Below are 25,743 nucleotides of genomic sequence, written 5' to 3' on the forward strand. Positions count from 1 at the left end.
GGCAAGATTGGTCGAGCTGTACCTGCACTGAGCTTTTTGAAAAAGAAAATTGTCAAATTGTCGAATTGTGAAATTTTTGTGGTTCTTGGTATGTTGTAATCTTTGTATCAATAAAGGCAATACATAAGGATCATTCCCCTACCTAATTCTGATTATGGGTCCGATTTCTGCTCGTGAACATGCAACAATTTATTGTATTTGATTTTGATGGTTTTTGTTAAAAATTAAAGCGCTCCATTTTTTTAAAACATCTTTAAAGCTCACTGTTGTGAAATTGCTAGCTTTAAATTTTTTTTTTGTGAAATTGTAAATTGTACAAGGATTAATAAATAAATATTAAAATCTATCCTACACTAAGGTTATTACTAAGGTTGCAAAGCCTAAGTGTTTTTATCAAAAATTAAATTGGGGTATCCATGAAAAAATTAATTAATATACAAAGAGGGAATATGTACCCACAAAAAAAAAAAACTTAATGATATTACGTAGCCCTTATTAATTAAGGAACGGTTTTTCATGTATTTTAGTTATAGAGATTACTGGATGGGTCCTAGTTTTGATTGGTTGAAAAATATGTTTTTTTTTAAAAGCACTGCGTCCCTTAAGTAAGGTATTCATCACATCATTCTTATAAGTAATAAGAATCAGAAATTAGTAACCTCCCTGAATTAGTAATAAGAATCAGAAATTAGTAACCAAGTGCAGTCCCTGAATTTCAACAGTTCACATTTTTCTGCTCGCCTCGGACGCCTGATTTTCCTTTCCGCCAAATAACGACGCCTCTTGATCAAGGTACGGCAACGTGCAGAAGGCCCGCTTAAGTTCAGCGCGTTTGTATATGTATATTTTTTTGAGCATTTACGTTGCTATTTTAGGTAATTTCATAAAATTTTCCGTATGATGGAGAATGAGATCTGCGCAGAGTAGGAATCTGTTTTTTTTTTTCTCTTGATCACAGTTTTACAGGTTCCGTTATCTGATTTGTGGTTTTGACAAGTGATATTTAGTTTTCTTTTCGAGCTTTCAGAGAAAAATGGTAGATTTCAGGTTAGATCCCACTGAAGCTATCCTTTATCATCCAGTGATTCTCATTGGTTGCAAAACAATTAGTGTACTGTGATGGCAACTCGTTTTTTGCACCATAACCCAAGTCGTTGACTCCTGGCCTTCAAGGTTTGGGATGCTTCTTAGAGGCTGACTCAGTTTTATATCAGATGCTGATGGATTCAGGAGGCATAGATCACGTCTACTTTAGCTAGCATGGATTTGTTGTTTTCATTTCTCATGCTTTGTCACTCTGATGAATGTGCCATAATTGTACAGGGTGCATATGGACCGTTGGGACCCCTGTTTGATAAAGGGACAAGGCCATTGAGTCTATAGCACAAGCAAGGATGCCCTAGGAGAGTAGGTGCATGCGTGTGATAGGAGATTAGGAGTCCCTAGGGGAGAATAGGTGCACCCATGTGATGGGAAATTTCACCAAGGATGACATACTAAGATCAAACAGAGCAGGCTTCGGACTTGAGATCTGGACAAATTTCAGTGTGGATGTTGCTGTGGCCTGCTGCATGTTCAGAGCCTATACACTGCTGGGGCTGGGAATGTCAAAAGAACAAAAAGCACCCCCCCTCCCCGGGCCCCTGCCCCCCACGCGCTCCTCTTCTTCTTGTTGGGGTCCCCTATAGCAGGCTAACAGGGGGATCAACTGTAGGGGAAGGGGAAAAGAGAAGGAAAGGTGGGGTTGGGGCGGGGGCCGGGGGTTGTTGAATTCCTTATGAAAGGTACCTTGTTCCCCCTGTTTTTTGTTCAGCCCTGATTCTAAGCTTAGATGAGATTTGGGCCGTCATTTGGTGTGCAATTTACAAGGGGATCAGCACTTTTATTCAAGATCGACTATTAAACTGTTAGAACCCTAAACCCTAGCATGCAGCCTTCCTTGCCAAGCTCATGGAGAAAAGACTCAAAATAGTAAATGTGTTATTAGAATAGTCTAGCATGGCATTAGTTGAATGAACCACCCAATCTCTATATATCAATTAACGTCCAGACACCCTATTTGTGAACAGACAGGTTACTTTCTTAACTCATGTGGAAGACTACATGGTTCTATAAACTTAAGAGGAGCTTCATTATCTGCCAGATTTTCCTTGTCGCCCAATTTTTTGAAAAAATGACATGAAAGATGGGATCTTTCTAGTAGTTTTATTTTCTAAGCAACCTCACCTATCTTTCTAAGTTTTGTGAAAGGACCACCCTCACAGAGTCATGTCCTTTCAGTGTCTTTGGTAGCCTTGTAATAAAATCCATGGGAATATTCTCCCATCTGCCATGCGGGATCTCCAAAGGACTTAGTAGACCGCCTATCTTAAGACTGTCACATGCACTTTCCATTGTAGTGCATGGTGACAAGCTGGCTCATCATCATTAGTGCAACATTGTACAGTATTAGTTCCTTTCAGGATGATATTTGTCGTACGCCGTGACCCCATTGTAATCCTCAGTCCAGGATAAGTCATGCATGAGCCACGTAGGTCATTCTCAAGCATAGCAAGTCAGTCAGTTAGTCCATGTCACCGCTTCTCTGGTAGACGTCAAAAATGATGTCATGATTGAATACATGTGGAAGGGCTCCATGGAAGGATTGGTATCCTGGTGTGAGTTCTTGGCATGATTTATGAACTCATGGAAGGGTGGTAACCCTCGAGAGTGACTCTAGACTCATGGAAGGGTGATTACCCTGGTGAGTACTTTTTGGTCTTGTGTGGACGGCGCCTGTGAACAGGCTAGTTGGATGTACAAGATGTAAGTTGGGAGATTTCATCCACTATGTTTGTGCACCAGCATATGTATGTGAGTTGCACATGCATGGATGACTTGTTTTTGATGCCTGGACATTGTTTGGTATTTTGCCTGTGAATGTCCACGGGCACCGGCGGGGATGCTTGGACAACCCGTGGATACGCGTGTGCACACCTGTTTGGGACTCATATGGTTTCCTTATGTGTTTTGTAGGTGGTAAGTGTGCACACTTAACCCAATTTATTCATTATTTCATGTTACTAAGGTTTATTGGATGCAGGGTTCACATTCACTTAAAGTGTGGGCGGACACACTTATAATTTTATAAGTGAGGTCACATCAGGGTGGACTATTTTTAATGAACCAAGGTCAAATATGAAAGATGGGCACCCGGGCACTCCTAAAAAGCTCCACGAGTTGCTATTCTGGGTGTGGGAGGGTCAAAGTGGGCAAGCCCTGAGTTGTAGAGCACTCAATTGGAAATCGTGGGCTGTTAGGAGCTGTGTGGGCAGGAAAAACAGCAAATTTACTCATATGCATGAGCTGCAGGTGGAATACATGCGAAGCACACGGGTTCCAGGGCTGGCTGGCTTCTATTTCTCTCTCTACAGGGCATGTTGACTTCATCTACAGGGCTACAGGCTGATCGATTTGGCTCCAGGAGCTTGTGCATGGCTGTTGGGACTGTTTTTCGGGCTTGGACGGAGTGAGTAGAGCCTCTACAAGAGCTGGCCGATTGTTATAAGGGCCATTATTGGCTGTTTTTACAGGTTTGCAGGAGGTACAGGTTTGCAGGAGGTTTCTCGCGAACGAAACTTGAGCAAACATGTCCCTAGACAAGTACCAAGCCTGGGGGTGTGATCTGGTGGAACTTGTGGGTGGCCAGTGAGCCAAAACCATCTCTGGTTACTGTTTTGTAGGTTTGGGACAGCACTTTGTTAGAGGGTTGGTGACCGCTCTATCAAAGTACAGTAGTGATTGGTGATCACTTTATTGTGGTTGGTGACCGAGGGTGTTCTACAGGAGCGGTTGGTGATCGCTCAACTTTGGTTGGTGACCGAGGGTGTTGCAAAACAGGAGGGGTTGGTGACCGCTCGACCTTGGTTGGTGACCGAGGAGTTGCAGGTAATGTGTTTACTTATGTTTCCATAGTTGGATAAATCTGGTGTCGGTGGATGAGTGTGTACTCTCTGGGCACCCACATCTTGTATATAAAAATACTTCTGCTGGTAATAAAGATACCTCGGGGCGGGGGCGGGGGGGGGGGGGGGGGGCGCTGGCCCACCAACTTCAGTCCCTAGTGTTGTGTCATGTGCAAGTTGGTTTATGTTTGCAGGATGTATATGCTCATGTAATGTTTCACAATGATGGTAATCATGTATATGTTAGAAGTCATCTCCTGTCTATACATATACACCAGGGCCTCTGTTGTGGGTGTGCCCGCCCGTATTGGGTGTTTTCTCATTTTTCCCCACTCTCCATATTTTTTGCCCATTTTTTCCTATTTTTCCATGGTTTGGGTGGTTGCCCTATGATAGCAGGATGACCCAGTAGTGGCTGGCCGACTGCACTAGTGTGCACGTGTTCACCTTCTGGAGAGCAGGCCGACTGGATTATACAGGTTGTGGACCTCTCTGATGATGGCCGACTGGATGACACCAGTCGTGAGGCAGTCGGCTGCCTTTAGCACAGGCCGACTGGGTATTTGGGGGCATATAAAATGGCCCCATGGCCCCCATTCCATTTTGTATCATCCGGGATTCTTCTTGTGTATACAACCACTGGTTATAATCCTCCAAAATATCTAGCTTGAAGTCCAATTTCCAATCATTCCTTCATTGGTGTACCTATAACATCATTGGCAACGAGAACGCTCACCACCTACTCACTCAGGAGTCTCTTCAATAGTTCCTAGCTCATAGTACCCGGAAATATAATCACATAAGAAAAATCCAGATGGACTCTCCGTTGAAGATCAGCAAGATCAACCACCAACAAGATCCATATAAAAGAGCCATGGACTCATTTGTTGAAGACCAGCAAGGTCAATCAATCAGATCCATGCCCATGTTCGGAAAACAACTCCAACTCATTGTCCCGTTTTCTTTCTCGACGCACGCGGGGTATCCTGGGCGACCCAGAGCCCGAGCACCGTATGGTCAGCACCCTCTAGGTTCCTTCGCAGGTGACCTAGCGCTTCACTGCTTTCTTGCTCCCTCATCCACCATACCGGAAGCTCACCATTTTAATCGAACCGAGGTTTATCAAGACCTTGGTCGACCTTGCCACGCGAGATGTTCTTCATTGACTCTCTATCAGCTGTTACAACCTTTTCACTTAGGTCCTCACGACCTTAATCGACAAGATAGTCAAAATGCTTCCCAGCATTCTGGACATATAATAGTCTTTAAAAAATAGATTTCATATACAAATACAGTTCTAAAGAAAATTCTCATCTTTCCTCATCATTCCACATCCTTTCATATTATTTCTCATCATATCTCATCATTCCACTTCCTTTCACATTATTCCTCATCATTTCTCATCTTTTCACATTTTTCTACATCAATCCATCACATCACATCAATCCATCACATCACATCACATTATTCCTACATCAACTCATATCACATCACATCACATCACATCAATCCATCACATCACATCACATCATTTCTACATCATCATTTCTCATCTTTCCATATTTTTCTACATCAATCCATCACATCACATCACATCATTCCTACATTAACTCACATCTAATCACATCATTTGCACATCAACTCACATCTAATCGCATCATTTCCACATCAACTCACATCCAATCACATCATCCCACATCAATTCACATCCAATCACATCATTTCTATATCAACTCACATCCAATCACATCATCCCACATCAATTCACATCCAATCACATCATTTCTACATCAATTCACATCCAATCACATCATTTCTACATCAACTCACATCCAATCAGATTATTTCACGTCCATTCACATCCATTCATGTTCATTCATATCATCCATTCACATCCATCTATATCTATTCCGATCCATTCACATCACATCACATCTATTCACATCTATCCACATCACATCACATCCATTTACATCCATTCCGATCCATTCACATCACATCACATCCATTCCGATCCATTCACATCACATCACATCCATTCACATCTATCCACATCACATCCATTCACATCTATCCACATTCATTCTCATCCATTCACATCACATTCATTCTCATCCATTCATAACCATTCAGATCATAACATATCTATTCACAGGCATTCACATCTATCCATATTACATCACATCTATTTACATCTATTCATATTCATTCACATCCACTCACATCCATTCCCATCTCAATTTGAAAGTACAGTTACTCTACTTTCGATATTGACGGAACTTTTCTAAGTCTCTACCAATTACTTGGCTTAGTTAAAGGCAACTTTTTTCGATTCCATTAAATCTAAATTTTTGTTGACTTTTTGGATCTTTGATCCTCTCAGGGATTTCAGATTCCGTTTCCAGGGAATTTAGGAATAAATCAGTCATACGTTCATTCAAGTAGCGTGTTTTTGGTCTTTTCTTGGGAAGGTCTTTTCTCGTTCAGAAAGTACTCTAAGATTCTATTTTCCGAGAATCTAGACATGTACGTTAATTTCCAAAAGTTCAATGTATTCAATTTCCTTTTTTTGATTAAGAATTATCCAAGTTTTCTCGATGAATATTTTCACATTCTTTCTCAAATTTCTCAAAACAAGATATACTCAATATTCTTCTTTTTGAATAAAAGATTCATGGGATTTACAAAATCAATCATACCCATATTTGCTAATTCATTTATCTAAATGAATCATTTTCATAATTCTCACGATTCTAGAAAATTTGTGTATACCCATCTTTATTTTTTTGACAATTGAATAATGCTTAAAACTCCTCTTTTTGCATAAAATTTATTTCGCATAAATTTATTCCCATAAAATGATAATACTCATAATTTCACTTTTGATAAAAATACTATTTTGAAATATATTAAAAATTTCTCTTTTAACATTTAAAATGTTTGAATCTAGAATATCATGAGGATTCCTCTTTTTGCATCTAAATCTTTATGCATGAAAATAAATATATCAAAAATTCATCTTTTCTCTTAATTTAATAATTATGCATAAATACTAAAAGTATTTTTCATAAATGTAAGGAAAGCTAAAAACAATTAAACAACTAACTGAAACTGAAACAACTATGAGGAAAAGTACGGTACCAGGAGCTCCTAATGGATAACATGTGGGAGGAAAACTCCAGCAACAAAGGTAAGCATCATACACATCACTATCCAAAGATGTCTCTCATCGGTCGATGGCGGATATCCTCAATGTCCTCCATGGTGAGTACTCTGACTGGACGTCTCCCATGCCGTGCTAGTATGGTCCTGATCCTCTGTTGTAGTCTCCGCCGGTGTCGAGATGGACCTCTCATCTTGGGGCGCCTGGACCGCCCCAGCTCTATAGCCCGATCAATCAGTGTACCTCTGGTGCGGCTGTACTCTGGGGCTAGCTGCAATGCCTGCTGACCTGACTGCTCAATCTCTGGTCGAAAGAAGTCTGTAATCTGCCTCTGTAGGTGTCTCTCCCTCTCTGATCCCCTCCCTCTCAGGAGACCCTCTCTATGTCTACGCAGCTCTAGCAAGTACAATCCGAGGCATCTCTGATCCTGGTATCTCATGACTCTAGAAAGTGGTCCAAAGCCCTCTCTGAACAGGCAGTGAAAACGGCCTCGTATCTCATAATATACCGGACAGTGATATATGTAATGTAACTCTGTCTCTGGCTCCATCTGGCACAGCTGACAAATCCTGGCCTCAGCTGGTACTCCTCTGAATCTGCCAGTCTCAATCTCTAGCTGGTGTGAGGATGTGCGCATCTGACCAATAGCACACCGTACCCCATGAGAAAGATGAGTATCCATGTAGCTGGGTCTAATCACAAACCCATCCTCCGTGAGCTGGAGAAGATGATCTCTATAGAAAGCCATCTTCGTACCAAGCTCGTGTGTCGGCTGTATCCATGTCCTCCTAGTGTCCAGCTGAGTCAAGTCTTGCCTGATAAGTCTGGTAATCTCTGCCCGTGTGAGAGAGAGGGAGGGTGCATCCAGGGAGTGTCACCAGCCTGGACATTTCCCAGTCTGAAAGGGGTCTGGTGGACTCCAGGATGTTTAAATATTTGGAAAGTACAAGCTTTGGGAATGGGGGATTATCCTAGAATACAAAGGACCACACTCCTAAAATTTAGGAGAGTTGCTATTTTTGGCCCGGCTCCGATGGAAATTCTGTTCGCGTCATTACATCTGGAATTGAGCAGATACCAAGAGTTGGCAAAGTGCCTATGACAGAATGTCTACCAGTTGGGATATTTTTAGAGGTAAAGATTATGGGAGAATCCATCTCTTAGATTGGGACATGTGGCAAGAAAGTGGATCAAAGTGAGACAAGTGGCCTGACACTTGTTAGAAAATGGATCAAAATGAGACAAGTGGCCTCACACTTGTCACTTCAGCTATTGTGTGGCTCTCCACTTGTCATTGTAGCCTTCTCTTGCCATTTTAGCTCATGGGAGGCCCAAATCTATAAATTGGAGCCCTCTCTCTTCATTAATGGAGGCTCTCTTGCTGCACACTAGCCTCTACCACCGTTGAAGGCTTCCCTAATGATGGCTACTCTCTTTCTCTCTCTCTTGAAGGCTGCCCATGAAGAATACCGGCTGTTGGGGACTGTTTTGGAGGCTTCCATCGCGAAGAAAGACTTAAGGCAAGGGTATTCAATCATTTATTATGATTTCTAGCCATTGTATGTGTTGTACCAGCATTTGTACTTGCTGTACCTGCTGTACCAGCCACCGTACCGGCTGTACCAGCCACTGTACTTGCTGTACCAGCCTCTGTACTTGCTGTACCTGCTGTACCAGCCATCGTACCGGCTGTACCTGCCACTGTACTTGTTGTACCAGCCACTGTACTTGCTGTACCAGCTTCTGTACTTGCTGTACCAGCTGTACCAACCACCGTACCTACTGTACCAGCCATTGTACCTGCTGTACCGGCTGAATGGAGAGTTGTACTTGCTGTACTAGCTCTATTGCATGAAGACCCGTGGTTTTTGGGGAAGAATCAGTACCCACACGGAGGTATATGGATTATATTGTTGGCTCGGCATTTCTACAGCCTATGTTCCGGCTTGGTTGCCTTGTGTTGGGCTGTGTTATGGCATTTGTATATGGATAATCCGGCATCTCCCGTGGGGAGAGTAAGGCCCTCAAAGCTTGTACATGATATTATTCTCCTTGGGTAATAAAATACTCCAAGGGGGGGGTCGGCCCATTCCGGCCTCTATGCGGTGTCACACGTGCAAGCTCCATTTTCAGCATTTGTGGATGTTTTGTCCAGCTTTATGTTTTATGCAAAGTGATGATGGATATGTGTTAAGGCTGTGGCCATGTTTAAATGTTTTAATATGCATTGATGGTATCAACAAGTGTGTCAAAGGCCCTAGTCCCCCGGGCACCGCCGCTGCGAGTTACATTGGTATCAGAGCATAGGCTTTCTTGGAAGCGGAGGCTTCCTTCTATCAATAAGGAAGAGAAAAGATCTCAAGTGGGGACCACACTTACCATCATTGCTGTTAAGCATGGCCAGCCGCTTCATAGCTTATGAAGCAAGAGCATGAGCAGTAGACAGCTTGTTGATCTAAGGATTTATGAATTCACAGAATTTTATCATGGAAGTGTGAAGTTGGCTTTATGTGCACACGTTTAGCACTCTTTCCATATGGATATTGTGGATTATATTATCAAGCTTACAGGCAAGCTATATGGAGATATATCTCAGGATATCTTAAGGATATGGTGACGAGATATTTCTTTTGGCTTCATGACCAACCTGGCAAAGAAAAGCTAAGTATACTTTGAGTTTGCAAAGTTAGTGCTTTTGCTATGAAGTATTTTTGATGTTCACTAACCCTTGTATAGCTATGCAAGGAGAAAGGTGTTGTTGTTTGCCTTGAGATGGTTTCAGGGAAACATTGTTTATAGCTCCCTTTAATGGGATGAATTCTTTTCATGGCTCCCTTTATTGGGATGGATTATATATGGAGATTTCTTTCTTGGACGAGATTTATATAGATATTGGGCTTAACAGGCAATTTCTATGGACGAATCTATTCGAGTTTATAGAGAAGAAATCTTTGGTTATCTCATGGATATGATGCTTTTATGGATTAAGTTCACCTCTACTCCAAGGTGTGTGGTTAGCACGGAGTATGTGGTAAGAGTTATGGTATACAAGGATTATGGTATACAGGTGTATGGATTCCTGGACTTCTTTTCTAGGAATTTGGATCCATCCTCAGGTTTATGGATTATGTTTATGGCTCCCTTTTACTGGGATGGATTATTCTTTTTGGCTCCCTTTATTTGGGATGCATTGGACTTATGAAACTCATGATTCACATACCCTGTGTAGTGTTCTCTTGTCCTACGTGCTCTCTTGAAGATTGTTTCTACCATGTGAGGGTGGAACAATAGAGAGCAGATGGAAGGGAACATGGGCACTTCAAAGGGTAGTGTGGAGCACAACATACCCTGTGTAGTGTTCTCTTGTCCTACGTGCTCTCTTGAAGATTGTTTCTACCATGTGTGGGTGGAACAATAGAGAGCAGATGGAAGGGAACATGGGCACTTGAGAGGGTAGTGTGAGTTGGTAGCCGAAATGCGTGGCCGAAATGCCTATAAACTATGTGTAGCAGAAATGTGTATGGAACACCAGGTTATCTATGCCTGCGAGTGATTATTTTCAGGACTCCTTGTTTAGCCGCCCTGTGTAGTATTTCTCTTGTCCTAAGTGCTCTTCAAGATGTTGCTACCTTGCTTGGTAGAACATAGAGCCAATGGTAGAGAATATGGGCACTGAAGTCGGGCCGGGCGTCAAGGCAGCTCCTTGGTGATCTACATGGATTATGATATCTGGACTTATGGGACTGTTTTGTCTCGCCCATTTACTTGGGACATGGATTATGATATCTGGACTTATGGGACTGATTTGTCTCGCCCATTTATCTTGGGACATGATTATGATATCTGGACTTATGGAACTGTTTTTGTTTCGCCCATTTATCTTGGGACATGATTTTGATATTGGTATTATGGAGACTTATTTAGTCTCGCCCATTTCTTTGGGACATGGATTCTTCAGTTATATTGGATTTTTTGAGACTGTCTCGTCTCGCCCAATCGATGGGACATGATTATATCTTGAATATATAGCTTGAAGCTTAAAGTTGCGGACAACTTTTAAGAAGTTGGGGAGGATGTCACCAGCCTGGACATTTCCCAGTCTGAAAGGGGTCTGGTGGACTCCAGGATGTTTAAATATTTGGAAAGTACAAGCTTTGGGAATGGGGGATTATCCTAGAATACAAAGGACCACACTCCTAAAATTTAGGAGAGTTGCTATTTTTGGCCCGGCTCCGATGGAAATTCTGTTCGCGTCATTACATCTGGAATTGAGCAGATACCAAGAGTTGGCAAAGTGCCTATGACAGAATGTCTACCAGTTGGGATATTTTTAGAGGTAAAGATTATGGGAGAATCCATCTCTTAGATTGGGACATGTGGCAAGAAAGTGGATCAAAGTGAGACAAGTGGCCTGACACTTGTTAGAAAATGGATCAAAATGAGACAAGTGGCCTCACACTTGTCACTTCAGCTATTGTGTGGCTCTCCACTTGTCATTGTAGCCTTCTCTTGCCATTTTAGCTCATGGGAGGCCCAAATCTATAAATTGGAGCCCTCTCTCTTCATTAATGGAGGCTCTCTTGCTGCACACTAGCCTCTACCACCGTTGAAGGCTTCCCTAATGATGGCTACTCTCTTTCTCTCTCTCTTGAAGGCTGCCCATGAAGAATACCGGCTGTTGGGGACTGTTTTGGAGGCTTCCATCGCGAAGAAAGACTTAAGGCAAGGGTATTCAATCATTTATTATGATTTCTAGCCATTGTATGTGTTGTACCAGCATTTGTACTTGCTGTACCTGCTGTACCAGCCACCGTACCGGCTGTACCAGCCACTGTACTTGCTGTACCAGCCTCTGTACTTGCTGTACCTGCTGTACCAGCCATCGTACCGGCTGTACCTGCCACTGTACTTGTTGTACCAGCCACTGTACTTGCTGTACCAGCTTCTGTACTTGCTGTACCAGCTGTACCAACCACCGTACCTACTGTACCAGCCATTGTACCTGCTGTACCGGCTGAATGGAGAGTTGTACTTGCTGTACTAGCTCTATTGCATGAAGACCCGTGGTTTTTGGGGAAGAATCAGTACCCACACGGAGGTATATGGATTATATTGTTGGCTCGGCATTTCTACAGCCTATGTTCCGGCTTGGTTGCCTTGTGTTGGGCTGTGTTATGGCATTTGTATATGGATAATCCGGCATCTCCCGTGGGGAGAGTAAGGCCCTCAAAGCTTGTACATGATATTATTCTCCTTGGGTAATAAAATACTCCAAGGGGGGGGGTCGGCCCATTCCGGCCTCTATGCGGTGTCACACGTGCAAGCTCCATTTTCAGCATTTGTGGATGTTTTGTCCAGCTTTATGTTTTATGCAAAGTGATGATGGATATGTGTTAAGGCTGTGGCCATGTTTAAATGTTTTAATATGCATTGATGGTATCAACAAGTGTGTCAAAGGCCCTAGTCCCCCGGGCACCGCCGCTGCGAGTTACAGGGAGTACTGAAATGGAGGTAGCCTGTCCATACTAAAGCCATGCAGTTGGAACCAAGCTGTCATCTGTGCATACCAACATGATCCGTCTCCCTGTGATGCCAACTGTCGTGAAGACTCCAGGGCTAAGCGAGCATATCTGTCTCTAGGGAGAGCCCAAGTGCTATGTATAAAGGAGACTGATCGAGTGAGTGCCTCTACTACCAATGGGGGGGGCAGCCATCTCTGCACGGATAATATCATGTGGTACGGAGGCCTTGGCCCTAATCATCTGGGAAATCATAGAAACCAAGGACCTCTCCATACGTCTCCATCCATCAGTGCTACCAGCTCGGCTGTGGTGATCCACTGAGGGTCCCCATATCTCCACTCCATACAGCATGGCTGAAGTGACCAAAGTGTCAAAGAGCCAGAGCTTTGTTTGAGGTTCCTGAAACTGAACTTGCGAACACATCCTCTCTAGTCTCCCCAATGCTGCATAAGCTCTGGTCAATCTGGTCTCCGCTGCTCTCCTCAAGGAAAATAGTGGGCCACTAAAAACCACACCAAGGTAAGTATATGCATCTGTATACTCCACTGTCTCCTGACCATATGTAAAGGTGGGCATTGACCTCCTAACCCACTGTGCTGTGGTGTTAAACACCATCACCTTGGTTTTACCAAGGTTAATAGACAATCCACTGTCCTCTGCAAACATGTGCAATGCATCCAAATGACGCTGCATCTCCTCTGGAGAATCTGAGATCAGCACAATATCATCAGCATACAATAACAGCGGAATCCATGTCCCTGCTAGCTGTGCTCCTCTGTCACCCTCCCGCTCTACATAGTCCGAAACCTCATCCACATACATCCCAAATAAGGTGGGGGAAAGGGGGCAGCCCTGTTTCACCCCAATAGTGGAGTGAACCATCTCAGATACACCCTGGGTAGTACGTACCTGCCCCACAACTGTCCTGTATAAAGCCATGATTCCCCAAATCAGCTCTGTGGGCACTCCCATCTCCTGTAGTCTGCGCATCAGTCTGGCTCTCGGTACCGTGTCAAAAGCTTTGCGGAAATCCACAAAGCAATAGTAAATCCTCCTGCCATATAATCTGCCCTCCTCAATAATAGCTCTGAGTGTCAAGATATGGTCAAGAGTGGAGAAACCTCTCCTGAACCCTGCCTGCCCTGATGCACGTATGCCCTCTCTCTCTGCCTATCTACTCAACTCCTGCTCAAGAATAGATGCATATAATCTAGCCAATGTGTGACCAATCATGATGGTACGATAATTCCCAGGAAGCATAGGATCCCCTGACTTGAAGATAGGCACAATTGTGGACATATTCCAAGTCTCAGGAAAACCCTCACACATGGCTCGGTTAAACATCATAGCAATAAGCTCTGCAAGCATATCTCTGGCATGAATAAAGTGCTCTGCTACCAAACCATCATGATCATATGCTCTCCCAGTCCTCATCCTGTCAATAGCTTTCCTTACCATCTCAGCAGTAAAGAAAGCACACGTCTCTGGGCATGGCTCTTTGGGTCTGGCAGGGGCGGCTGTCCTGGTGCTGTGTACAGGGATGCTACATACTCACCCCAAATCTCTGTGGAGGTAATGGCTGGTGATGGTGAATGCTCATGGAATAGTCTCCATGCCTCGCCTGAGTCCTGACTCATAAACAACTGGTACAAATCCCTCTCTAACTGAGCAAGATAAGCCCTCTTCTTCCGTCGCACTAGGTGCCGGAAGGTAATCCGTGACTGTCTGTGAGTGGTAACACCCATGAGCACCTCTCTCTGTAATCTGATCCTCATCTCTCTGCACTCCTCATCATACCAACTGTTCTGGGGCATGTTCCCAGATCGTCTCTGTGTAGGCTGACTATGGGGATATGCCTCTGATGCTGCAGCATGAAGCGTCTCTATCAATATCTGAGTGAGCTCATCTAATGGCCGTCCCGGCTCCTCGGCACATAGGCGTCTGTATATCTCATCCATGTATACGGTGTCAGTCTCTCTCGTAAAGGTATAACGAGTGTGTGTGGAGACCTGTCCCAATGGAGCGGTGCTGAACTGAAATGTGAGAGTGAAGGACAAGATAGCATGATCCAATGCTATTCCAACCGGCCTAGTGCCTACCATAAAATCCTGAAAAGAGGAAATGAGACTGGGCTGAGCCATAACATAGTCCACTGTACTAGCACCATGCCGATGTGGAAAGCTAGTGAAACCGCCCGATGTCGGGAATCTCTGTAGGCCATTCAGGATGGCCAATCCATGTGCAGTCCCCATGTCTATCAAATACCGCCCATACACTGTATGTTCCTCATCCTGTGAGAGTCTAGATAGGCCCATATCCCTAACATCAAGCTCCCTCAACATCTCCTCTGAGGTATCATAAAATACTGTCTGGCTATGGGCGGTCCTGGCATTGAAGTCCCCCAAGAGAATGATGTCACCATCCCTGGAGAACTCCCAAATGTCATCATCCAAAATAGAAAAGGGAGACTGCCCGCTAGGTGATGCATACACTGATGTACTAGGAGCAAAATAGCATATAGCAATGTAGAGATATCTGCCGGTCTCTGCCCTCAGTCTAACCCACATGTACCTAGCCTGCTCATCTCTGCGGACTATATGTATCAGTGGCTGTAGCTCCTCTCTAAACAATACTGCCACTCCTCCTGAGCCCCGTCCTCTATGCTCTGAACGAGTCTCCTGTCTACAAGCTGTCTCCCATCGGTATCCACTAACATGTGGCATGGACTGTCCAGGAGCCTGATGCGTCTCACAGTAGAAGATGATGTCCCTCCCAGTGAAACTATCCTCAAAAGCCCCTACATCAAGGCGTAGAGATCCATTACAATTCCAAGTAGCAACTTTGAGTGTAGTCCCATAGGTCTCGCGCCGTCATGAAGAGCGCCTCTCCATAATCACCACTCTACCATCTCTATAGAAGGCCACTTTCCCTTTCTCTCGGGCTGCCCTTATCTCGGGCATAACTTCTTTCATGTGGGCAAGTTGCGAGAGTGTGAGGTCATCTCCAAGAAATATTCCCGTTTGCTTGAGTGTAGGACGTCTCTTCAAGAAGTCCTTCTTCGCTTCCATGGAGGGGAAACGAATGATAAGTGCTCTCTCCTTAGAAGAAGATTCGCCACTACCTTCCCTCTTCTTTCCCACTCTCCATGCCTTTGTGTGCGTGGCTTCAATGCCCATCATAGAGAAGAGCTCCTTGGTTTCACCTTCCGCATCATCACGGTCTTTTAGACCGGACACTCGTACATGTAAGGCCCGGGTCTTCCTCCTTTGCTCCTCTTCAAGGGTCATGTTGATGATGGTGGGAGTGGGGATGGGTGGCGATTCTTTACCTTTCCCTTTCTTGGCGACCTCGATCCATTTCTCGGCCTCGTCCATCTTCTTTTGTGTCTTTGTGATCACCTCCACCCATGAAGATGTCTTCTCTTTATGTTGCTCCTCCTCCTCTCGAATGATCCTCATTTGTTCCTTGATGGTATTCAGCTCTTCAATCAAGGAGGGCTGAAATTCTCCATCCTCAAGCTTGCTTTTTGAAGTGGCTTCCAACTCCTTTTTGAGGGCTGAGATTTCAGCCGCTTGACTTTTAGCATGCAGTTTGGCCTCCACTAGTTCCTCCTTTAAGGCTGAAATCTCAGCCTCTTGCTTGGAAGATCTCTCTTCGAGCTCTTGGATTTTGTCAAATCCCTTCTCGAGTTTGGAGAGGCGGTTTATGATTGCGGTAACAGAAGAGTCGACCATCTTCTTGTTTTCTTTGATAATTGTGCCGAGCTTGTCCTCCACCTTCACGAGCTCCTCTTTAAACCCGGGCTTGGCCATGACTTTTTGCAAAACTTCCCACAGCCAATGGACTGAAAATTAATCCATGGCAGCAGCACGAAACAGCAGCAAAACAGGGAGGGGGGGGGGAGAGAATTATGTTGCTGCCTTGGGGGCCTGAGGAAGGGTGGGTGGGAATACCGGGGCGCAAGGGTGGGTGGGAACAGGCAGGGAAGAGAGAGAAAGCGTGGGAGCAGGGAGGCGGACGGCGGAACAGGAAGGGTGGGCAGCGAAGAGAGAGAAAGCGTGGGAACAGGGAGGCGGAAGGCGGAACAGGAAGGGTGGGCAGCGAAGAGAGAAAGTGGGAGAGGGGGTGGGCACAGAGCAGGCAGCGGAGAGAGAGAGAGAGACAGCGAAGAGAGAGAAAGCGTGGGAGCAGGGAGGCGGAAGGCGGAACAGGAAGGGTGGGCAGCGAAGAGAGAGAAAGCGTGGGAACAGGGAGGCGGAAGGCGGAACAGGAAGGGTGGGCAGCGAAGAGAGAAAGTGGGAGAGGGGGTGGGCGCAGAGCAGGCAGCGGAGAGAGAGAGAGAGACTTTGGTGAGGAGAGATGGTGTCACCGAGTTTTCTGAGAGAGTAAGGTCACCGGCTGTTGATCGCGTGAGTAGGAGGGTCTCCAGCGCACACAGCAAGATGGACAGAGCCGACCGGGCCACAAGCGAACCCTAGCGCACAAGATTCGAGCATGGAAGAAGGCAACAATAGGCGTCGTTCACTGTTGCCGTGTATCACTTAAGTCTGTGCCTGTGTCGACAGATTAGCAGCAGTTGTTTCTTCGTCCCTTTGTTCGCTGGAGTCTCGTGTGCTCGTTGCTTGTTTGCCTTCTCAAGGGACGTGTGAACATGGTGTAGATACACAAGGGTGTTTGCTTCATTTACAAAATCCAAAGGTAGGTGCTGATTTAGGGTTTGCAGCTACTGATTTAGGGTTTGCAGGTGCTGAATTAGGGTTTGCAGGTGCTGAATTAGGGTTTTCAGGTGCTGAATTAGGGTTTGAGAGAACGGGTTTTCTTTGCTTTTGTACATGGATTTGGATGACCCGGCTGTTGCTGTTGGTGGCATGGCTGCCAATAGCCTTAACATGGATCTTATTGAGGAAATGATCGAGAAGGATGTGGGTTATGCTTCAGATGCCTTGGAGCAACAAAAACGTCAAAGGCTTGATGTTGATGCAAGCTACACTCCGGTGAATGTTGGAGAGAATGCAGAGGAAAGTTCTCAGGTATCTTCTCCGGAGTTTGCACGTTTGCTGCAGATCACTGGTGAGCTTCTGCAAGAATATGTGAAGGCAAATAGTGCAAATGGCTGCAGTAGATAATGGTGGTGTGGCTGATGTATGCATGGAGACTCCTTTGTTGCTACAACAGCTAGCAGATTTTCATTATCGTGCTGCTATCTTCTTTTTTACTGGGCGTATTCCATTGTTGCCTCGCCTTAGAGCATGGTTGGGCCGCTTGGTGTCGCCTGAGGCACTTGAGGAGATTTATGATGGTCCGAGAGGCTTTTATGAAATACTTTTTCGCACTTCGGAAGCCCGTAGGGCAGTCTTGGAGTAGGTGCCACTCTTTTTGGATGGGCAGTTGGTTCATGTGGTTCCGTGGAAGCCTATGGCAGAGTACCAAGATATGTTGTGCCAGGCTTGCCCAGTTTGGGTTGAAGTGAAACAATTCCCACCAATGTTTTGGCGTGTCTTACCAGGTCTCATGCGAGGTATCGGTGATGTCTTGGTGGTGCCTCGAATGACATCTAGAAACCGAAATCGTCTATGCATGTTGTGGGATACTGGGAGACCTGGGCCGACACATTTGCGTGCCAATATGGCTGGGCTGCAACCTTTAATGTATGAATTGAGGTGGGATACATTTGCTGGCCACTGTTTTAAATGTGGTGAGATGGCCACTTTGTCTTCGAATGTCCTAAGAAAGAACAAGTTGTTGCTACCAAGGATATCGTTGATGGGCAGTTGCCCGTGGAAGATGAGCATGATGCTCCTTTACATGATGCCCAGCACATGGATGTACATGTGGATGTTCAGAATGAGGTTGAGCAGCCATGGGTGGAAGTACGTGGTAAAAAGACACGATTTGTTGCCCCGCGGGGGGATTTCTCAGATGCTGTTTTGCGGGGGCCTTTGCGTACTCATCAGGGGTCCTTACATACATATGCTCGTTGCCCTTTGGGTTCAGGTGCCCAACAACAGACCAAGATTGAGAGGCCGGGAGGCCAACTTTCTCAGGGTACAGGGGCTCTTGGGGTGGATAGAGTAGAACGCTATCCTATTAGAAGTCGCCTAACAAAAGAAGCACAACAACGATTGCCTCTTGTGTTTGGTTCGAAGGGTGAGGTCATCTCGCCATGGGATGGTCATTACCCTTCAGCACGTGCTCGGGAACTCCAAGGGCAATCTGAGATCACAAATACCATGTCTAAAAATGCAATGCTTCAAAAGGTTCGTGATTTGGCAGATTGTCCTGGGCCTAGTACACGGCCTTGTTGATTCCTTTTCTGGGAAGGCTTATGAAAATTGTACAATGGAATGTAAAGGGTATTTCTTCGCGCCAAAAGCAGTTCAGGCTTTGGCGTACAACTTTTTGTCATGGTTGGGATGTTTTGTGTGCAGTTGAACATAAGCAGCATAAGTTGGCTGGCAAAGCCTATGTATATAAGGAGTTTCATGTTTTCTACAGCGGACATCCTGCTTCGCAGTCAAGTGTTATGTTTGCTGTTCGTTCGCAGTTTCAGCCTTGGCTTCTGGGCTGAAAATAAATTCAACAAAATCAGCCCTCATTGTATGCACGAAATTTGATCTTGAGGCATTAGGGTGGCAAGGCCGTGTGGTGCATACAGGAGACATTGTTCGTCATCTTGGGTATCCGGTGGGTGTGGATGTGGACCCCCAAGCGCTTCTTGCTTGGATTTTTGCTCAGATCTCGGATAAATTTGTGTATTGGAAAGCTCAAGGGTGGCCTATGCACTGAGGGTTAAGGTAGCTCAGGTTATTATGCTTAGCATGATTTCCTATTTTTTGCCTTTGCTACCTTGGACGCACAAATCTCTTCTCCGTTTGGTTGCTCCCATTCGGTTTATGTTGTGGAAGAGGCAAGGAAATATTATGGGTCAAACATGGATAGCTTGGAATCACATTACGACGCCCAAAAGAATGGGTGGGACTGCTTTACTGGATGTCCGCTTGTATATGGTGGCGCGTAGGTGGGCTCTTTTTCAGGATATGTGTTTGCAGGAGCAGCCTTGGGTATTCATGGCTCGTGACTTGATTGAGTTGGAGGGATTGTCACATGGACGGACACGTGGGCAGGCTTCATGGTGGGTCATTGTGAATGGGGCTCATCTTGTCCGTATTCGCTCATCTCACATTTTATCGCATATTCTCCTTTCTTGGCATGAAGTTCTACTATTGACTCGGTGACGAGGAGCTTTCACCTTTTGACAAATGTCACAGCGTTGTACATATGTAAACACATCACACCTCATCTTTGGCCAACAGTATTGCCGTTCTAATTTCTCCAGAGTCGAATTCATGCCCCTATGACCACCTGTAATGGCGTCATGGGCATCATGAAGAAGAGCTGCCCCTGAATGACTTCATGACACATAGTCGGCCTTTGTAGAAAAGCCAACCATCGCGTATCAGAAAATGGCATCCAATGCCTGTTCCCACTGTGTATCGAATTCCTCGGAATCCGCGTACGTGTGCTTCATGTCCTCTAGTCCTGTACCAACAAGATCAAGTCTAGTGGTCTGAATCGTAGACACTTGTCCTTTCCTGCTCAAAGCATCGGCCACTGGATTGGCCTCTCAATCATACCACACCGAACTCCTGGAATATCTGACTCCAGCGGTGTTGTCGATCACTCCACTGTGCACTTGGCATCGTCTGAATCCAGCGTAATACCTGATGGTCAGTGCGAACCTCGAAGTCACGGCCATACAGGAAATGTTTCCAATGTTTCAAAGCCTGTATCACTGCTAGGAGTTCACGATCATAGATTGAATAGTTCTTCTTGGCAGGTAGTAACTTACGAGACATGTAAGCTATTGGATGACCATTTTTGTTGTAATACACCTCCAATTGCGATATTACTCGCATTGGTGATCACTTGAAATGGGTCGTCCCACGAGGCAAGTGCTAAACAAGGCGCTGCTGACAAAGCCACCTTGAGGTTCTGGAATGCCTCCAACGCTCGTGGAGTCATTTGAATCTTTTGCCTTCTTGTCTTCACTCTCTTTAGCAGATCGGTGAGATCTGCCGAGAGGTCAGAAAACTTATCGATGTGGGTGGAATATGCCTGGCATATACCCACAAATGATCTAATGTCATAGGCTGTCTGAGGTACTTCCCAGTTGACAATCTCGACCACTTTAGCCGGATCAAGTCGAATGCCTTCAGCACTAATTATATATCCCAAGTAATGCACCTGGAACATATAAAATTCTGACTTCTTTTCATTGACGTAGAGCTCGTTGCTTTCCAGCAACTTAAGGACTTTCTCCACATCAATGTCATGCTGCTCAACTGTAGCGGGTGTCCATGTACCTCGGACGTATAATGAAGCCATCCTCTTTTCGATGGAGAAGATGGTCTTGATAAAAGGCCAACTTCATGACTTCAAAGTTCGTCCCCAATGGGTGTACAATATCATCCACATAAAGGAGGAGTGGTATCCAAACACCAGCCAAAGATGCTCTCTTCCCCCCTGTCTATCAATGAAATCTGAAACCTGATCTATGTAAAGACCAAAGAGTTTTGGGGATAGTGGGCAGCCATTTTTAACTTCAATGCTGCTCTGTATCAGATCTGAATCTTCCTCTGGCATATGTACTCATATAGTGGCATAATCCCCCAAGTCATCTCTCTGTTAGTGGGTCATTTCCGGTTGTGTCAGTTTCTTGGCGACCTTTTGGTCTTGTTCAGAGGTTTGTTTTTGTCAGCCTGGCCCTTGATTGTGGGTTGACCACCCAATATCCATCTGCCCCATTTTTGGGCATTTTTCTCAAGTCTATTTAATTTTTTAGGTCGTGGGTGTTGTTCTAGAGGTGTGGTTGACCCACCTCTGAGGTCACTTACCCACTTATTCCCTCAGTTTAGTTTAGAGCGCTCGAGCCCTCACTCACCGGTACTCTGTTACCCACGCGAATGCTCTCTTGTATGCATCTATTCTTGATATAGAGATTGGTGTTTTGATCTTCTATCTTTCTCCCTCTTTGTCTCTGTCCGTTTTTGCCTTTAGTTCAAGCTGTTTTGAATGACTCTTTTTCTTCAGCTATTGGTAGGACTCCATATGAGGCAGCGTTTGGAAGGCCTTTCCAGTAGTTGTTAACCAGGACTTCGTCTTCAGTACCGGAGGCGAACAGAGTGACGGAGTCTTACCAGGAGATCCTAGAGTCCGTTAAAGATAGATTGGCTAAAGCGCAAGAGGCCTACACTCGACAGGCCAATAAAGACCGAAGGGACCTGAAGTTTTCGGAAGGGGATTGGGTGTATCTTCGGATTATGAAACAAAGATTGAAGCAGGTGGGCAAGCGATGCCCAAAGTTGTCTTTCAGGAGCTTCGGACCATTTCCCATTCGGAAAAAGATTAATGAGGTGTCTATGCAGTTAAAGCTACCTCTGAGTTGGACTATGCACGATGTATTTCATGTCAGTTGGTTAAAGCCATATGCAGGTCCACCCCCTTCAGAGGTCAAAGACGAAGCGGAACCAGACATTGTTGATGAAGCAGAAGTAATGGTTCCAGAACAGATCCTTCTGCACCGTTTCAAGCATGGCTCAGGCCGAAGACTACGACAGTTCCTCACGAAGTTTCAGGACCGAGGAACTCATGAAGCGGTATGGCTCGACAAAGAATTTTTCGAAGACTATCCGGCATTATTGACGGATTATTTGGAGGCTATGCAGCTTCCGTCAAGTTAAGCAGAATGGGATGTCACGTGCATCCCGCACTTGGATGCCACGTAGACATTTCTGTACAGAAGGTGCAGGACTTGGGATGGTGAACTGGTCCCATGCGAGTCAGCCAGGGATCCATCTCAGTTGTCCGAGGTCAGGTGTGCATTGTCCTGCACATGAAACAGTGCCAGTCCGCGCTGTGAGTCTCCCTCTAGAATGATGTCAGTGGTTCTGTGTATCTGGTATGGTACCGGATGCCAGATCACTGAGTAGATTATGTTTAGGACAAGGGGCCAGCCCATAGGACTACCCTGGATCTGAGTGTGGGCATGGGAATGGTGTAGAACCACCCCTATGAGGGCCAGGAAGGCCCAGGCTGAACTCACCAGCCATGGAGGGGCTGTAGGACAGCCCTAGGGCAGAGATAAGGCAATCTCCAGGAGATTACAGCCTTTGTATGGCTGTAGGGCATGTATGGGGCAGCCCATACAGGCTGCCCAGCCTTGGGATTGTGGACAAAAGTGGTGTCCAGCCAATCAGAAGCAGGCGCATCACTTTCAGCCTGTTAGGGAAAAAAGGTAGTATTTTTTGGGATTTAATTCAGCATTTATTGCTGAATTTCACCAGTCGTGGGACATAGCTTGTTTTTTCAGCTGGCCGACTCCTCCTCAGGAGGAGTATAAATAGTGGAGGCCATAATCCCATCATTCATCTCAGTTTTCACCAAGTGCTCAAGCCAATCAAGGGCCAGTCAAGCCAAGGAGATTGCCAAGCAAAGGGGTGGACTTCTGAAGGTCAAGGGCAGGATCTTCCAGCCAAGAAAAGGTTAAGTTTTCTGTATTTGTTTTCAGATTTACATCATTCTAATAAAGCAAATACACCATCCGTGGTGGGGGCCCTACAGAGGGTAATTGGGACCCAATACTGTGTCCTCTCCATCTCCCCCTTCTCTCTCTATTTTCTGCACATCCCCTTTCAGTTTGTGCGTTAATTTCCGTCGCGAAAAGAGTGCTGATTTCTGAGTTTTGAGGTACCGATCCTTCTCCGAAGCTTCCGCATATTACAATCATTTATGGGTTTGGGACAAGAGGACTAAGAAATTGGTTTGTGAAGGTCCCAAGGCTCTTTCTCTTCATCTTTCTTCTTCTTCCATCGGCGACTTATGACATGCTCGCTTTGGGCACATCAACTATGATTCTCCACGCGAGGCATTCAGGAACCAGATGGTGACAGGCCTGCTGAGGTTGGGGCGAAAAAGAGCAAGTGTAGCTCTTGCATCAAGGGGAAGCAAATCAAGAGCCTTTTCCTAAGAAGGCTACCAGCCCGGCGACCCAGCCTTTAGAATTGGTGCACATAGTGAGTTTTTATGCTCATTGTGGATGACTTCAGCAAGTCGACTTGGGTTTTCTTCCTTCAATGGAAGAGTGAAGCTTTTCTTAGCTTCCGGGATTGGTTGACCTTGGTGCAGAAGGAGCCTGGACACTCAGTCCAGACAGTCAGAGTTGACAAAGTAGGAGAGTTCTCTTCTGGAGAGATGGCACAGTTGTGTGCTAAGCAGGGTATTAAGAGGGAGTTTGCCAACACGAACACACCATCTGGTGGAGTGGAAAAACAAGACTATGGTGGACATGGCACGGACAAGGGGGAAATTGGACTCCAAGTCCAAGAAGTAGATATTCGTGGGGTACAACTCTCTTTTGATGGGATACAAGTGGTATGACCCTGAGATGAATGATGTGGTGGTCAGCAGAGATGTAGTCTTTGATGAGACTAGTGTTCCAGAGGGGGTCCCTACTTAACCTACTCGTGTTTAGGATCCTCCACTACTCGGAGATCCTAGTGACTGTTGGCTTCCAGCATCGTTGCATGCTATGCAGCAGGTTCACGCAGAGGAGATTCCTACCTCGGAGGAGCCAATTGAAATCTTTGAGGATGCCACGGATGATGTGGTGCATGAACAGGATGTCCCAAATGAGGAAGAGGTTGAGGAGGTTCAACATTTTTGTGCCCCTCCAACGTGGGCTCGTTAGACAGTGAAGGATTCTGGCATAGAGGGCATCCCTCCAAAATGGCGATTGGAGGATGGCCCTAGGCGTTTCCATCAGCTTCGCGGACAGGGGTTGACTGGTGAGTGCTTGTATGTTAACTATGGGTTGATGACCTGGGCTATGGAGGACAGAGAGCCTACTCATGTAGGTGAAGCTCTCCGACAAGATACTTGGAAGAAAGCTATGGAATAGGAGATTGATGCCATTGAGCAGAATGGCACCTGAGAATTGGTACCTCGGCAGCAAAGCGGAAGGTAATTGGAGTGAAATGGGTCTTTAAGAATAAGTATCACAGCGATGGGTCATTGGAAAAGCTTAAGCCTAGGCTTGTATGTTGGGGATGGAGGAAGCTAGCCTACACACACACACACACACACACACACACACACACACACACACACAAGCTCACACAGAGAAACGCGAGAGTGAGAGATGTTGGAAAGGTGTACTCTTGATAATGATAAGATGTACGAAGTGAGAGTACATAATAAAGACCTAGGGCTCAATGCCCACACACAAGAGTGTGTTTCCATGGGGAAAAAACCGGGTAAAAAGTGCCCAACATGACTAGAACATGACCAACAAACCCCCCTCAAGTGAACGGTGTGAACGGGTACACGGTGTGTAAGCTGTGAAAGTAGCCTTGTACTGAGCTCCACAGCGAAGGTGATTCTCACCATTTGGCCACCCAATTGGTCCACCTGTGCTTTCTCATCATGTATGTACATTAGACTGGTGTCCATGGTAGTTGTTTATGCCGGGGATTGATGCCACTCATGTGATACTGTGGACTTGGCTTTCCGTTGGGACTTGTGCCTCCGTGTACATGCCCGGAAATGCTTGGTGGATTGGTGTTCCATTGGGTCTGGTACCTCGTGTACTTGCCTGGAGCACGTCTATTTTGGTATAGTCTCATGAACGGGGATTGTCCATACTGAAGGGAGAGAGTTAGGGTTTCATGTGGGAGACACACACAGAGAAGAAGGGAGAGAGAGAGAGAGAGACATGTGGGGATAAGTCAACTCAATCATAGTATGAGTGTGTGACTCCCCTATCACACATGTATATTTGCACTAGTACACATAGTGCACTTAGTACATTAAAAGTACTAAGTGTACTATGTACTATAAAACTTATGGGCTTGTACACACTACAAGGGTGGGCATAATGCCTTTACCCCAACAACCTCCCACTTAAAGGCAAAGTGCCCTTAAATGAAGGAAAAGAAAAAATCAGCATGTACATGATAATATACAAGGCCATATCAAGGCTGAAACTGGCCTCATCCAATGCCCATCAAGTGTCTGCAATGAGCAAACCACTGTAACCATGCATTAATGCATCCTATTT

General features: G+C 45.5%; 1 protein-coding gene across 3 annotated transcripts in view; it reads left to right on the plus strand.

The window, feature by feature from the left end:
* The first annotated feature begins 584 nt into the window (after window positions 1–584).
* Window positions 585–25,743, plus strand: part of LOC147622883 (uncharacterized) — a 51,980-nt gene continuing 26,821 nt past the window's right edge. For 2 of the 3 annotated variants that reach the window (XR_015269546.1, XR_015269545.1), the window contains exon 1: window positions 585–792. The gene's annotated coding sequence lies outside the window, so the exon portion shown is untranslated. The remainder of the gene's footprint in view (window positions 793–25,743) is intronic. The other variant, XM_086822503.1, reaches the window with a different exon arrangement.

This window comes from Cibotium barometz, chromosome 28 (assembly GCF_041138505.1).
Source record: "Cibotium barometz isolate CiBa-2024 chromosome 28, ASM4113850v1, whole genome shotgun sequence".
Taxonomy (NCBI): Eukaryota; Viridiplantae; Streptophyta; class Polypodiopsida; order Cyatheales; family Cibotiaceae; genus Cibotium; species Cibotium barometz.